Below are 12,620 nucleotides of genomic sequence, written 5' to 3'. Positions count from 1 at the left end.
CGATCTCCTGACCTCGTGATCGGCCCGCTTTGGCCTCCCAAAGTGCTGGGATTACAGGCATGAGCCACCACGCCTGGCCTTTTTGTTTTTTTCTTTTAGACAGGGTCTCACTTTGTCACCCAGGCTGGAGTGCAGTGGCATCATCTCAGGTCACTGCAGCCCCTTCTTCCAGGTTCAAGCAATCCTCTCACTTCAGCCTCTCAAGTAGCTGGAACTATAGGTGCACGCCACCACACCTGGCTAATTTTCATATTTTTAGTAGAGACGGAGTTTCGCCATGTTGCCTAGGCTCATCTTGAACTCCTGAGCTCAAGCGATTCACCTGCCTCGGCTTCCCAAAGGGCTAGGATTACAGGTGTAAGCCACTACACCAGGTCTAGATTTTTTTTTTTTTTTGAGACGGAGTCTCACCCTGTTGCTCAGGCTGGAGTGCGGTGGCATGATCTCGGCTCACTACAATCTCCACATCCCATGTTCAAGCGATTCTCCCACCTCAGCCTCCCGAGTAACTGAGATTACAGGTGCCCACCACCATGCCCAGTGAATTTTTGTATTATAAGTAGAGATGGGGTTTACCATGTTGGCCAGGTTGGTCTCGAACTCCTGACCTCATGTGATTGGCCCACCTCGGCCTCCCAAAGCACTGGGATTACAGGTGTGAGCCACCACACCCAGCCACATTTTTTAAAATTTTTATAAGAGGCAAGGCCTCACTCTTGCCCAGGCTGGAGTCCAGGAGCATGATCATGGCTCACTGCATCCTTGATCTCCTGGGTTCAAGTGATCCTCCTGCCTCTGCCTCCTGAATAGCTGGGACTACAGGTGCGTGGCAACGTGCCCAGCTAATTTGAAAAAAAAAAATTTTTTTTTTTTTTGGTAGAGACAGGGTCTCACTATGTTGCCCAGGTTGGTCTGAAACTCCTGGGCTCAAGCAATCCTCCCACCTTGGCTTCCCAAAGCACTAGGATTACAGGCATGAGCCACTGTACCAAGCTCAGGTTGTTAGATTTTTAATAGTCACCTTTCTTGTCTCCTTGCCTCGTCCTCAGGCCAACCCTATGTATCAGCATTCACTAAGCACTTGTGTTGACAACATTCCTGTTCTGGGTGCTGATGCTAGTGGTGGGGCGATTCACCTGTGGGGTGGCAGGGGGAGGACAGAGCTGCTGGTTCTGGGTGCAATTCACTCCTGCTCTGGGATGCCAGGGAGCCTGACGTCCCTTTAGTCACAAGATTTGTGTGTTAGTTTATCTTCGCAACCACCTGGGGCATGGGCTTTGAGTAAACACATGCAGTTGCCTGGAAAGTGAGGGTCAGAGACATCAAGGGACAGATTCAGTGACCTGTGCAATGACTGGGATGTGAACCCAGGGGAACTGACTGTAGGCCCTGCAAGAGATCCATCCATCCATTCATTCATTCAATAAACACTCCCTGACAACTTTCCTGTGCTGGGTGATGCTGGCATACCCAAGCGGTCTCAGTCCTGGTGCCCAAGGAGACATCGGTCTGGAGGAAGATCAGCTGGACACAGATGTCCCCCATCTCTGTGATGTCAGGGCTGGGATAGAGGGTGAAGCCAGGAGCTGGGAAAGTGGGGACTATGTCTGGGGAGACAGGGAACTTATCCTGAAAAACGAGACTTTGCAACTGGGGTTTTCAGGAGTGCGTGGGAGTTTGCCAGTCAGATAATGCATTCATTTACTCAACAATCCCCCTCCCCACTACCACCAGCCAAACCCTCTGTGCTACTCTCACTCCAGCCTGGCCTCAAGGATCCTCCAGGCTCAGGGAGACAGAACCAGATACAGACTCTCCAGGTGATCATGAATGGGCTGGAAGAAGGGGTGAGAGCAGGAGGTGCCCTGGGTAGAGGAACTGGGGGCTCTGAAGGGGACCACAGGGGGTCTCTTGGGAGAAGAGAGTGTGGTTGCAATTGATTCTCACAGAGTGGAAGTTGATGGTGAATATATATTATATGTTTATATATAATATATTATATTATGTTATATATTATATGTAATCTTACGTATTATATGTTTATAATATATACTATATATAATATATTTTATATATTATATATACAGTATATGTTATATATTTTATATATTATATATACACTATATATTATATATTTTATATATTATATATACACTATATATTATATATTTTATATATTATATATACACTATATATTATATATTTATATATTATATATACTATATACTATATATTATATATAGTATATATAATACATACAATATAGTATATATAATTTACATAGTATATAAAATATATAATATATACTATATATAGTATATATAATATATGCTATACAGTATATATAATATATGCTATACAGTATATATAATATATACTATATAGCATATATAATATATACTATATAGCATATATAATATATACTATATATAGTATATATAATATATACTATATATAGTATATATAATATATACTATATATAGTATATATGATATAGTATATATCATATATAGTATATATTATACATTATATATACTATATATTATATAGTATATAGTATATATACTATATATTGTATATTATATATATTATATATATAAATATAATTTTTCTTTGAGATGGAGTCTTGCACTGTCACCTGGGCTGGAGTGCAGTGGCATGATCTCGGCTCACTGCAGCCTCTGCCTCCCAGGTTCAAGCAATTCTCCTGCCTCAGCCTCTCAAATAGCTGGGATTACAGGAGCCCACCACCACACTCAGCTGATTTTTTGTATTTTTAGTAGAGATGGGGTTTCACTATGTTGGCCAGGCTGGTCTCAAACCCCTGACCTTGTGATCCACCTGCCTCAGCCTCCTAAAGTGCCGGGGCTACAGGTGTGAGCCACCGGGCCCAGCCGAATATTTTTGCTTTGAAATATATGGCTTGGGCTGGGTGTGGTGGCTCACTCCTGTAATCCCAGCACTCTGGGAGGTTGAGGCAGGCAGATCACTTGAGGTCAGGAGTTCGAGACCAATCTGGCCACCATAAGAAACGCTGTCTCTACTAAAAATACAAAAATCAGCCAGGTGTGGTGGTGCACACCTGTAGTCCCAACTACTTGGGAGGCTGAGGCATGAGAATTGCTTGAACCCCGGAGGTGGAGGTTGCAGTGAGCCGAGATCACAGCACTGCACTCCACTCTGGGCGACAGAGTGAAACCATGTTCCCGCCACCACCCTCAGGGCTGGCTATGGGGGGCAAATGGGGAAAGAGGTGGCCAACTGGACAGGCTGGAACTGTGATAAGACTGACTTAGGTCCCTGGGGCTGTGGGGGACTATGAAATGGTGCAGTGAGCCAACATCAAGCACATACTGTGGGCCGTCCTCAGGGATGACGTACATGTCCCTTCCCTCCTCCATTCCACACACATGTATTGAGCACTCACTGTGTGTTAGACTCTGTGCCAAGCCAGCAGCGGGTGTCCCAGCCCTGACTTCAGGATTTCCTAGCTCCTAACTGCTAGCTCAGTGCTCCTCAATCTTTGAGACCAGATTAATTCATTAATTATTCCATTTGACATACGTTTCTTGAGTACCTACTATGTGAGGCAATGGAGAGACAAAGCTATCTGAGACCCAGTCCTGGCTTCTAAGAAGCTTATAGCCTGCTTGGGAGGCAAATAAGAAAACTAATGTGATGAGAGCAGCTGACCTCCTCCGCTCACTTTTGGGAGTCAGGGAAGGCTTCCTGGAGGAGGGGCCATCTTAGCAGAGACGGGGGGATAAAGCAGTTTATCCCGGAGAAGAGGGGAAAAGGTATTTCTGGCTGTGGGAACAGCGTGTGCAAAGGCCTGCGGGGGAGATGTGTGGGCAAAATTCCAGGGAGGCTGTAGGCCAGAGGCTGGGAGAGGTGATGGGAAGCTGAAATGGCCGATCAGCAAGCAAGAACGGCCTTGTAGGCGGAGCTTTTGATGTGCGCCTTCTCATTGGTCGCCAGCCGTGGTCCAGGCAGCGGCAGTCACAGAGGCGTGGTCAGGGGCTGTGCTGCATCCCAGCCACGTGGTCCAGATCCCGAGCTGGATGCGACCTACCGAAGTGGCGCGCAGTGTTGTTACCCCGGCGGAGGTGACCAACCTGGGTCCAGACCCAGTTTCCAATTCCTGCTCACGTCTGGGCCCCCAAGCAGCATCATGTGTCGACATCCAGACACGCAGCAAGTCTAACGGTCACCAACGTCCCCGCACCTCCCTTTCTACTAATGACCCTATTGTAAAACGTGAGGTTGAGGAGTCAAGGGCACAGACACCAAGCTTGGTGGGGTTCAAATCTCAGCTCTGTCTCTCCCCAGAGGTGCGACCTCCCTGGGCCTTGATTTCGCCATCAATTGAACTGGTAGGGTCGCTGTGGGGATTAAAAGAGTTAAAACAGCCCGAGGGTGTAACCCTGCATATGCTAAGCGCTCACCTGGTATTACTTAATTCTTGTAATTTATCATTTTATTTTGGAAATCTACTGGCTACAAGTAGCTCTCTGGCAGCTGGTAGCAATCTGCCTGAGGTCTTCCTAGGGATAGTGAATCAACCCCAGGGCTGTTTCTAGATGCATTGAATTTAACCCAAATAAAGGTGACATCCTGTGTCTGAATATAATTAAACATCGATTCATTTGGACTTTGCAGTTCTCTTTTTGCATTTTGGAGCCAAAGTGAACAGGCCTCTGGGTCTCAAGCGTTTTCTTTCTTTCTCTTTTTCTTTTTTTCTTTCTTTTTTTGGAAACAGAGTCTCGCTCTATCCCCTAGGCTGGAGTGCAGTGGCGTCATCTCGGCTCACTGCAACCTCCGCCTCCCAGGTTCTAGCGATTCTCCTGCCTCAGCCTCCAGAGTAGCTGGGATTGCAGGTACATGTCACCATGCCCAGCTAATTTTTGTATTTTCAGTAGAGATGGAGTTTCGCCATGGTGGCCAGGCTGGTTTCAAATTCCTAACCTCAGGTGAGCTGCCTACCTCAGCCTCCCAAAGTGCTGGGATTACAGGCGTGAGCCACCGGGCCCGGTAAAGCATTTTCATAGGGCCCCAGAGTGCTTTTCAGCTGCGGCCACCAAGGGTCTGAGATAGGCCTGCCTGACAGTCCCCTTATGGTGGTCCTATAGATATGAGAAGTCAAACCCCTGAGTTGGGGTCCAGCAATGTCTCCTACTACCTGGGTGGTTTGGGCAAATGCCTTGGCATCCCTGGTCTATGGTTTTCTCACGGGTCAAAGGAAAGAGAGGCCCCACGGTGAGTGTTCTCTCCCCTCCCTACTTCAACCTCTTAGGTTGGTTGTGAGTCCACGAGGTCTCCAGCCAGTCTAGAGTGGGGAAACAGGACTTGGAGGATCAGAGTGAGTCCGGGTGTAGCCCTGAGCTAGGGCGGGTCTAGGGACATGGCTGGATCCAGTGGCGACAGCGGAGGTACTGGAGGCTGCAGAAGACAAGGTTCGTGCTGGCCCCTTTCCAAGCCAGGCCCAACCAAAAATTCATTTCACATGCTCTTAGGATACTTACATTGGACATAACACCACCTGGCCCTCAGCTCACTCCTTTGTGCCTTAGTTTCCTCATCTGTAAAATGGAAATGATGGTACCCACTTCCAGAGTTGACATATAAGTGAGATACACAGAAAGAGTGTTGAGAGGGAGCCCTTGCTTTTTTTGACTTAAAAAATATATACATATTTAAAGTAGAGGGCCTGGCGTGGTGGCTCACGCTTGTAATCCCGGCACTTTGGGAGGCCGAGGCAGGCAGATCACGAAGTCAGGAGTTCGAGACCAGCCTGGCCAATATGGTGAAACCCCATTTCTACCAAAAATACAAAAATTAGCTGGGCATAGTGGCAGGCACCTTAATCCCAGCTACTCGGGAGGCTGAGGCAGGAGAATTACTTGAACCCGGGAGGCAGAGGTTGCAGTGAGCCAAAGGTTGTGCCATTGCACTCCAGCCTGGGTGACAGAGCGAGACTCTGACTCAGAAAATAAATAAATAAATAAATAAAATAAATAAAGTAGAGATGAGGTCTCACTATTGTTGCCCAGGCTGGTCTTGAACTCCTGAGCCCAAGCAATCTTTCCGCATCCCAAAATGCTAGGATTACAAGTGTGAGCTACCACGTCTGGCCTGACTTTTTCTGGTGGGGGACGGAGTCTCGCTCTGTCCCCCAGGCTGGAGAGCAGTGGCGTGATCTCGGCTCACTGCAACCTCCGTCTCCCAGGTTCAAGTGATTCTCCTGCCTCAGATTCCCGAGTAGCTGGGACTACAGGCGCCACCACACCCGGCTAATTTTTGTAGTTTTAGTAGAAACGGGGTTTCACCATGTTGGCCATGTTGGGCTCGAACTCCTGACCTCAAGTGATCTGCCCGCCTTGGCCTTCCAAAGTGCTGGGATTACAGGCGTGAGCCACCATGCCCGTGCCCTATCCACACCCGCCCCCCCCCCCCGCCCCCACCCGGCGCCACCTTAAAAAAAGTTTTAAACTGTCATTTTAGGAGATTTAGGGGAAGGAGAGCCAGTAGAGTGCAGAGGGTTAAGGGCCTCAGCTGGGCTTCCTAAATTCAAATCCAAGCTCTGCCACTCCCCTGATGTGTGACGTTGGGTGAGCGACTTAACGTTGTTGTTCTCAGTTTCCCCATCTGCAAACTCTATTATGGGGATTAAATGAGTGCTTGTAGAGTTCTGTTCCATGTCTGGCACACTGCAGGCACATGTCAAATAAGTTAACCTCCGTCAGAGGGTCACAGAGGGTCCCTGGTTCCCCTCTGCTCCCAGCCCTGGGATGGCCTAATGGCTTATGCTGCCCCCAGCTGGCCACTCTGGGAACTTTGGGCTGAGGCCCCCTCTCTGAGTCCGGAACCTCGCCTCCATTGGGTCTGAACCTATTACGTTCCTTTGTCTGCCTTTATTTCCCGCCTCTGTCTCCTCCTCTTGACCAATCCAATCACTTTTGTTTATGATCCATCCAATCCCATCCAACCACTCCAGGCCCATCCAGTCATTTTGCAGCCTAGCGTTATTTCCACCCTACATCCCTGCAGGGCAGGGCCTGGAACTTTCAAAAGATTGATGTTGCCTTTGTCCCATTTAATTCTCTGGGAAACCATTATTATTTATTATTATTATTATCTGTTGTCGTTGTTATTGTTGTTGTTTTTGAGACAGAGTCTCACTCTGTTGCCCAGGCTGGAGTACAGTGGCGCGATCTCGGCTCACTGCAGCCTCTGGCTCCTGGGTTCAAGCGATTCCCCTGCCTCAGCCTCCCGAGTAGCTGGGATTACAGGCGCCCGCCACCACGCCCAGCTGATTTTTAAACTTTTAGTAGAGATAGGGTTTCACCATGTTGGCCAGGCTGGTTTTGAACTCCTGACCTCAGGTGATCTGCCCGCCTTGGCCTCCCAAAGTGCTGGGATTACAGACTTGAGCCACCGCACCCGGCAGAAACCATTATTTTTTATCCTCATTTTGTAGGCGATAAGCCAAGTTTGCCCTCATCGATTTCTCCGCCCCAGGCAGCCTGACAGCTACAATAAAGTTCAATAAGAGGTCCAATCTCAGAGCCTTTGCACACGCCCTGCCCTCGGCCAGGAATGTCCTTCCTCCAATTCCCTGTGCTGAGCGAGATCCTCCTTGCTCGCTGGACCCTTGACCTTGGCAAAGAAGGAGCCGCAGAGAAAAAAGGGCAAGAGAACATACAGACAGTACCGGCATAATTAAGTGGCGGGATGGGAAGGCTCAAATCAATAGCTTTGGAATTAGCTGAGCTGTTGGCTGGAAGAAAATGGGGCACCAGAGCTTAAAAATTAATTGGATCCGAGTGCTCAATGGTGAACGTTGAAATGCCCCTTTCATCATTATGATTATTATCATCATTATTATTATTATTTTGAGATGAGGTCTCACTCTGTTGCACCCAGGCTGAAGTGCAGTGGCGTGATCTCGGCTCACTGCAGCCTCTGCCTTCGAGGTTTAAGTGATTCTCCTGCTTCAGCCTCCCAAGTAGCTGGGACTGACTACAGGCAGGCGCCACCACGCCTAGCTAATTTCTTTTTGTATTTTTAGTAGAGACGGGGTTTCACCATGTTGACCAGACTGGTCTGCAGCTCCTGACCTCAGGTGATCCGTCCACCTTGGCCTCCCAAAGTGCTGGGATTACTGGCGTGAGCCACCACACCTAGAAGAAACGTCCCCTTTCAGATCAGCGCGAGATGGGCATGGGTGTGGATCCAGACTACGTTCATTGAGTGAATGAACGATTACACAGACGTCTGCATTGCAGAAACGGCCTATTCTGAGAGTTAGTCCAGACCCACTTCACGTCCCAGCCTTGTCCCCCTCCGCCGCCCCGCTGCCTGCTGCCCCAAACTCTCAGGAACTCAGTCTCCCCATCTATAAATGAGCACTTGACTGTAATCCCAGCACTTTGGGAGGCCGAGGCGGGTGGATCACGAGGTCAGGAGATTGAGACCATCCTAGCCAACACGGTGAAACCCCATCTCTACTAAAATACAAAAAAAAAAAAAAAAAAAAAAAAAATTAGCTGGGCATGGTAGTCCCAGCTACTCGGGAGGCTGAGGTACAAGAATCGCTTGAACCCAGGAGGCGGAGGTTGCAGTGAGCCGAGATTGTGCCACTGCACTCCAGCCTGGGCAACAGAGGGAGACTCTGTCTCAAACAAACAAAACAAAACAAACAAACTAAAAAAGAGACAGAGTCTCACTCTGTCACCTAGACCCAGGCTGGAGTGCAGTAGTGCAGTCATAGCTCACTGCAGCCTCCATCTCCTTGGCTCAGGCAGTCCTCCCACTGCAGCCTCCTGAGTAGCTGGGACTACAGGCACACACCACCATGCCCAGCTCATTTAAAAATTTTTGTAGAGATGGGGTCTCACTCTGTTGCCCAGGCTGATCTCAAACTCCTGGTCTCCCTCAAGGAATCCTCCCGCCTCGGCCTCCCGAAGTGCTGGGATTACAGACATAAGCCACTGCGCCTGACCTGGACTCATTCTTGTCCCTTCTCTTTCCTTACCCTGCATGTCCAGTGCATCAGCAGGTCCTGCAGTCTCAGGCTCCGGAATGAAACTGAGCCTCCCTGAGCTCCCAAGGGGCCTGCTGTATCCTGTGTGGATGCTGCCCTGTCTCCCTGCCACCTACACTCCTGCCCCCAGCCATCCCTGCTCCCCTAGGGAGCCCCAGATGGATTCTTAAAATCATAAAGCAGGCCGGGAGCAGTGGCTCACGCCTGTAATCCCAGCACTTTGAGAGGCCAAGATGGGTGGATCACGAGGTCAGGAGATCGAGACCATCCTGGCTAACATATGAAACCCCGTCTCTACTAAAAATACAAAAAAATTTAGCTGGGCGTGGTGGTGGGCACCTATAGTCCCAGCTACTCGGGAGGCTAAGGCAGGAGAATGGCGTGAACCCGGGAGGCAGAGCTTGCAGTGAGCCGAGATCGTGCCACTGCACTCCAGCCTGGGCGACAGAGCGAGACTCCATCTCAAAAAAAAAAAAAAATCATAAAGCAGATCACGCCCTTCCTCTGCTCAAAGCCCTCCCGTGGCTCCCTATTACCCTCATAGTATAGCCCACACTCTTTCCTGTGATCAGGAGGCCTGGCATAGTCTGTATCCCTGCTGACCTGCCCCCCTCCCCGCCCCCGACTCCATCCCTCCCTCACTCCCTCCACCATGTACTGACTCACTCATGTTTATGGAGTGCCCACAGTGTTCTGATTCCGTTTTCCGTTCAAGGTGGTCACTCCCTGCCAGTGCAGTTGGGGGCATCAGAGAGAGGTCTGGGGGTGGGGAGACACGGGTTAGAACAAGACCTCAGTGGCCACTTAGGCTTGGGCTGGAGTCTCAGCCCTGTCTTGCAGAGCTGAATCCCCATCTCTTCTTCCTTCTCAGTCACTCTCTCTCCATCTCTCTGTCTGTCCATCTCAGAGTAAATTCCAGAGCCTTCTCCATCCCCTGCCCTGAGGCCCTGAACGACCTTCCCCCGCAGTTCCCTTTCTCTCTATTCTTCTTCTTCTTCTTCTTTTTTTTTTTTTTTGAAACAGAGTCTCGCTGTTTTGCCCAGGCTGGAGTGCAGTGGCACAATCTCTGTTCACTGCAACTTCTGCCTCCCAGGCTCAAGTGATTCTCCTGCCTCAGCTTCTGGAGTACCTGGGACTACAGGCGTGCACCACCACCCCTGTCTAATTTTTGTAATTTTTTAGTGGAGACGGGGTTTCACCATGTTGGGCAGGCTGCTCTCGAACTCCTGACCTCAGGTTATCTGCCCGCCTTGGCCTCCCAAAGTGCTGGGATTACAGGGGTGAGTCACCATGTCCGGTCCCCTTTCTCTCTTTTCCTCTCCCCCCCTCACTCATTCACACAAGCCTTCTCGGCTTCTCCAACACACCAGGCACAGCCTCGCCTCAGGGCCTTTGCACCTGTCCTGTGAATGCCTGTCCCTCATCTCTCTCCCTGCCTGGCTCCACCTCTTTTACATCTTGGCTCTCGTGTTGCCTCCTCCAGGAAGCAGATTCCCCCACACCTTCCATCCCTCTCTATCACCAGACCCTTCTCATTGCCTCATAATCGTCCTTGACTTCCTCTGCCTGCTTATTCATTCCCACTTCCCATGCTAGGGACAACGTCGCCTGGCAGAACCTGGTGACAAGCTTAGTTCCCAGCATCCAGATGGCACCAGCAAATGCTGGCTGAACAAATTGACGTCTCATCAGTATCCGTCTACTCCATGGAGCTTTGCGCAGTGCCAGGAACATCAAATGCACCCCGTAAGGACTGGGAATTTATTTGAAGACCAAGCAAGTTTGCCTTGGATTGGGGCTGCTAGAAAAAGCTCTGCCCAGCCAGGTGCGGGTACCTTATGCCTGTAATCCCAGCACTTTGGGAGGCCAAGGTGGGAGGATTGCTGGAGCCCAGGAGTTCAAGAGCAGACTGGGAAACCCGATGAAACCTCATCTCTACAAAAGTACAAAAAATTAGCTGGGGCCGGGCGCGGTGGCTCATGCCTGTAATCCCAGCACTTTGGGAGGCCGAAGGGGGCAGATTGCCTGAGGTCAGGATGTTGAGACCAGCCTGGCCAACATGGTGAAACCCCTTCTCTACTAAAAATGCAAAAAAATTAGCTGGGTGTGGTGGCGTGCGCCTGTAATCCCAGCTACTCGGGAGGCTGAGGCAGGGGAATTGCTTGAACCAGAGAGGTGGAGGTTGCAATGAGCCGAGATTGCACCATTGCATTCCAGCCCGGGCGACAGAGACTCCATTTCAAAAAAAAAAAAAACTTAGCTGGGCATGGTGGTGTGTACCTGCAGTCCTGGCTACTCAGGAGGCTAAGGTGGGAGGATCACCTGAGCCTGGGGAGGTTGAGGCTGCAGTGAGCCGTGATTGTGCCGCTGCACTCCAGCCTGGGTGACAGAGTGAGACACCATCTCACAAAAAGAAGAAAAAAAGCTCTTACCATTCATTCTCCATTCAAAAGCTGAGCTGGACAGATGCTGTGCCGTGAAACTCTTCTCATCTAAAGCCCAGATGTTTTCATCGCTGCTTTTGGCACCGGGGGTGGGCAGGTTTTGATAAGAGCAGGGTCCCTGGGGAAGCCCTGGAGCTCAGCAAGGCAGGAATGATGTGTCTGCATTTGCTGGCAGTGGTAGCCTCACTGCAGGTGGGGGGGTTGTACTTTTCACCAGCCTGTACATTATCTCCCATCACTTCTCTTTCAATTATTTTTCTTTGTGGGTTTCCTAGGGTGGTGGAGAGAAAGCATGAAATTGGAAGCCAAGAGAAGAGAGATGGAAAGACACAGAGAGTCACACAGGGTTTGCAAAGGCTCCAAATGCAGATGCACCTGGAGGGGAATGAAGTTAAGAGGGGGCCACATGGAGGTTGCAGTGAGCCGAGATCTTGTCACTGCACTTCAGTCTGGGTGACAAAGACTGTCTCAAAAATAAGTAAATAAATAAATAAATAAAAGAGGGGGCCGGCCGGGTGTGGAGGCTCACGCCTGTAATCTCAGCACTTTGGGAGGCCGAGGCAGGTGGATCACGTAAGGTCAGGAGTTCGAGACCAGCCTGGCCAAGATGGTGAAACCCCGTCTCTACTAAAAATACAAAATTAGCCAGGTGTGGTGGCTCATGCCTGTAATCCCAGCTACTTGGGAGGCTAAGGCAGGAAAATCGCTTGAACCTGGGAGGCGGAGGTTGCAGGCTGAGATGATGCCACTGCACTCCAGCCTGGATGACAAGAGCAAAACTGTGTCTAAAAAAAAAAAAGAGGGGGCCACAGAGAAGAGAGGGCAAGAGAAGACAGAAGCAGCATGGCATAATTAATTGGAGGGAGGAGGAGACAGCTCAAATCAATACCTTTCGAATCAGCCGAGCTATGCTGTTGGTGGGAATGAAATGAGGCACCAGGGCTTAAAAATTAATTGGATCCAAATGATCAATGATGAACGTTGAAACATTCTCTTTCAGAATTGGAACAAGGCAGGAATGCCTGTTAACATGGTGCTGGGCATTTTACTAAAGAAAACCAGAAATGAAAGTTCTGAGGAGTGGAAAGGAGGAATTAAGGGTGTCTTTAGGCCTGGCACGGTGGCTCACGCCT

The sequence above is a fragment of the Pan troglodytes genome, chromosome 20 (genome assembly GCF_028858775.2).
Source record: "Pan troglodytes isolate AG18354 chromosome 20, NHGRI_mPanTro3-v2.0_pri, whole genome shotgun sequence".
Lineage (NCBI taxonomy): Eukaryota > Metazoa > Chordata > Mammalia > Primates > Hominidae > Pan > Pan troglodytes.
This window is presented reverse-complemented; position numbering follows the sequence as displayed.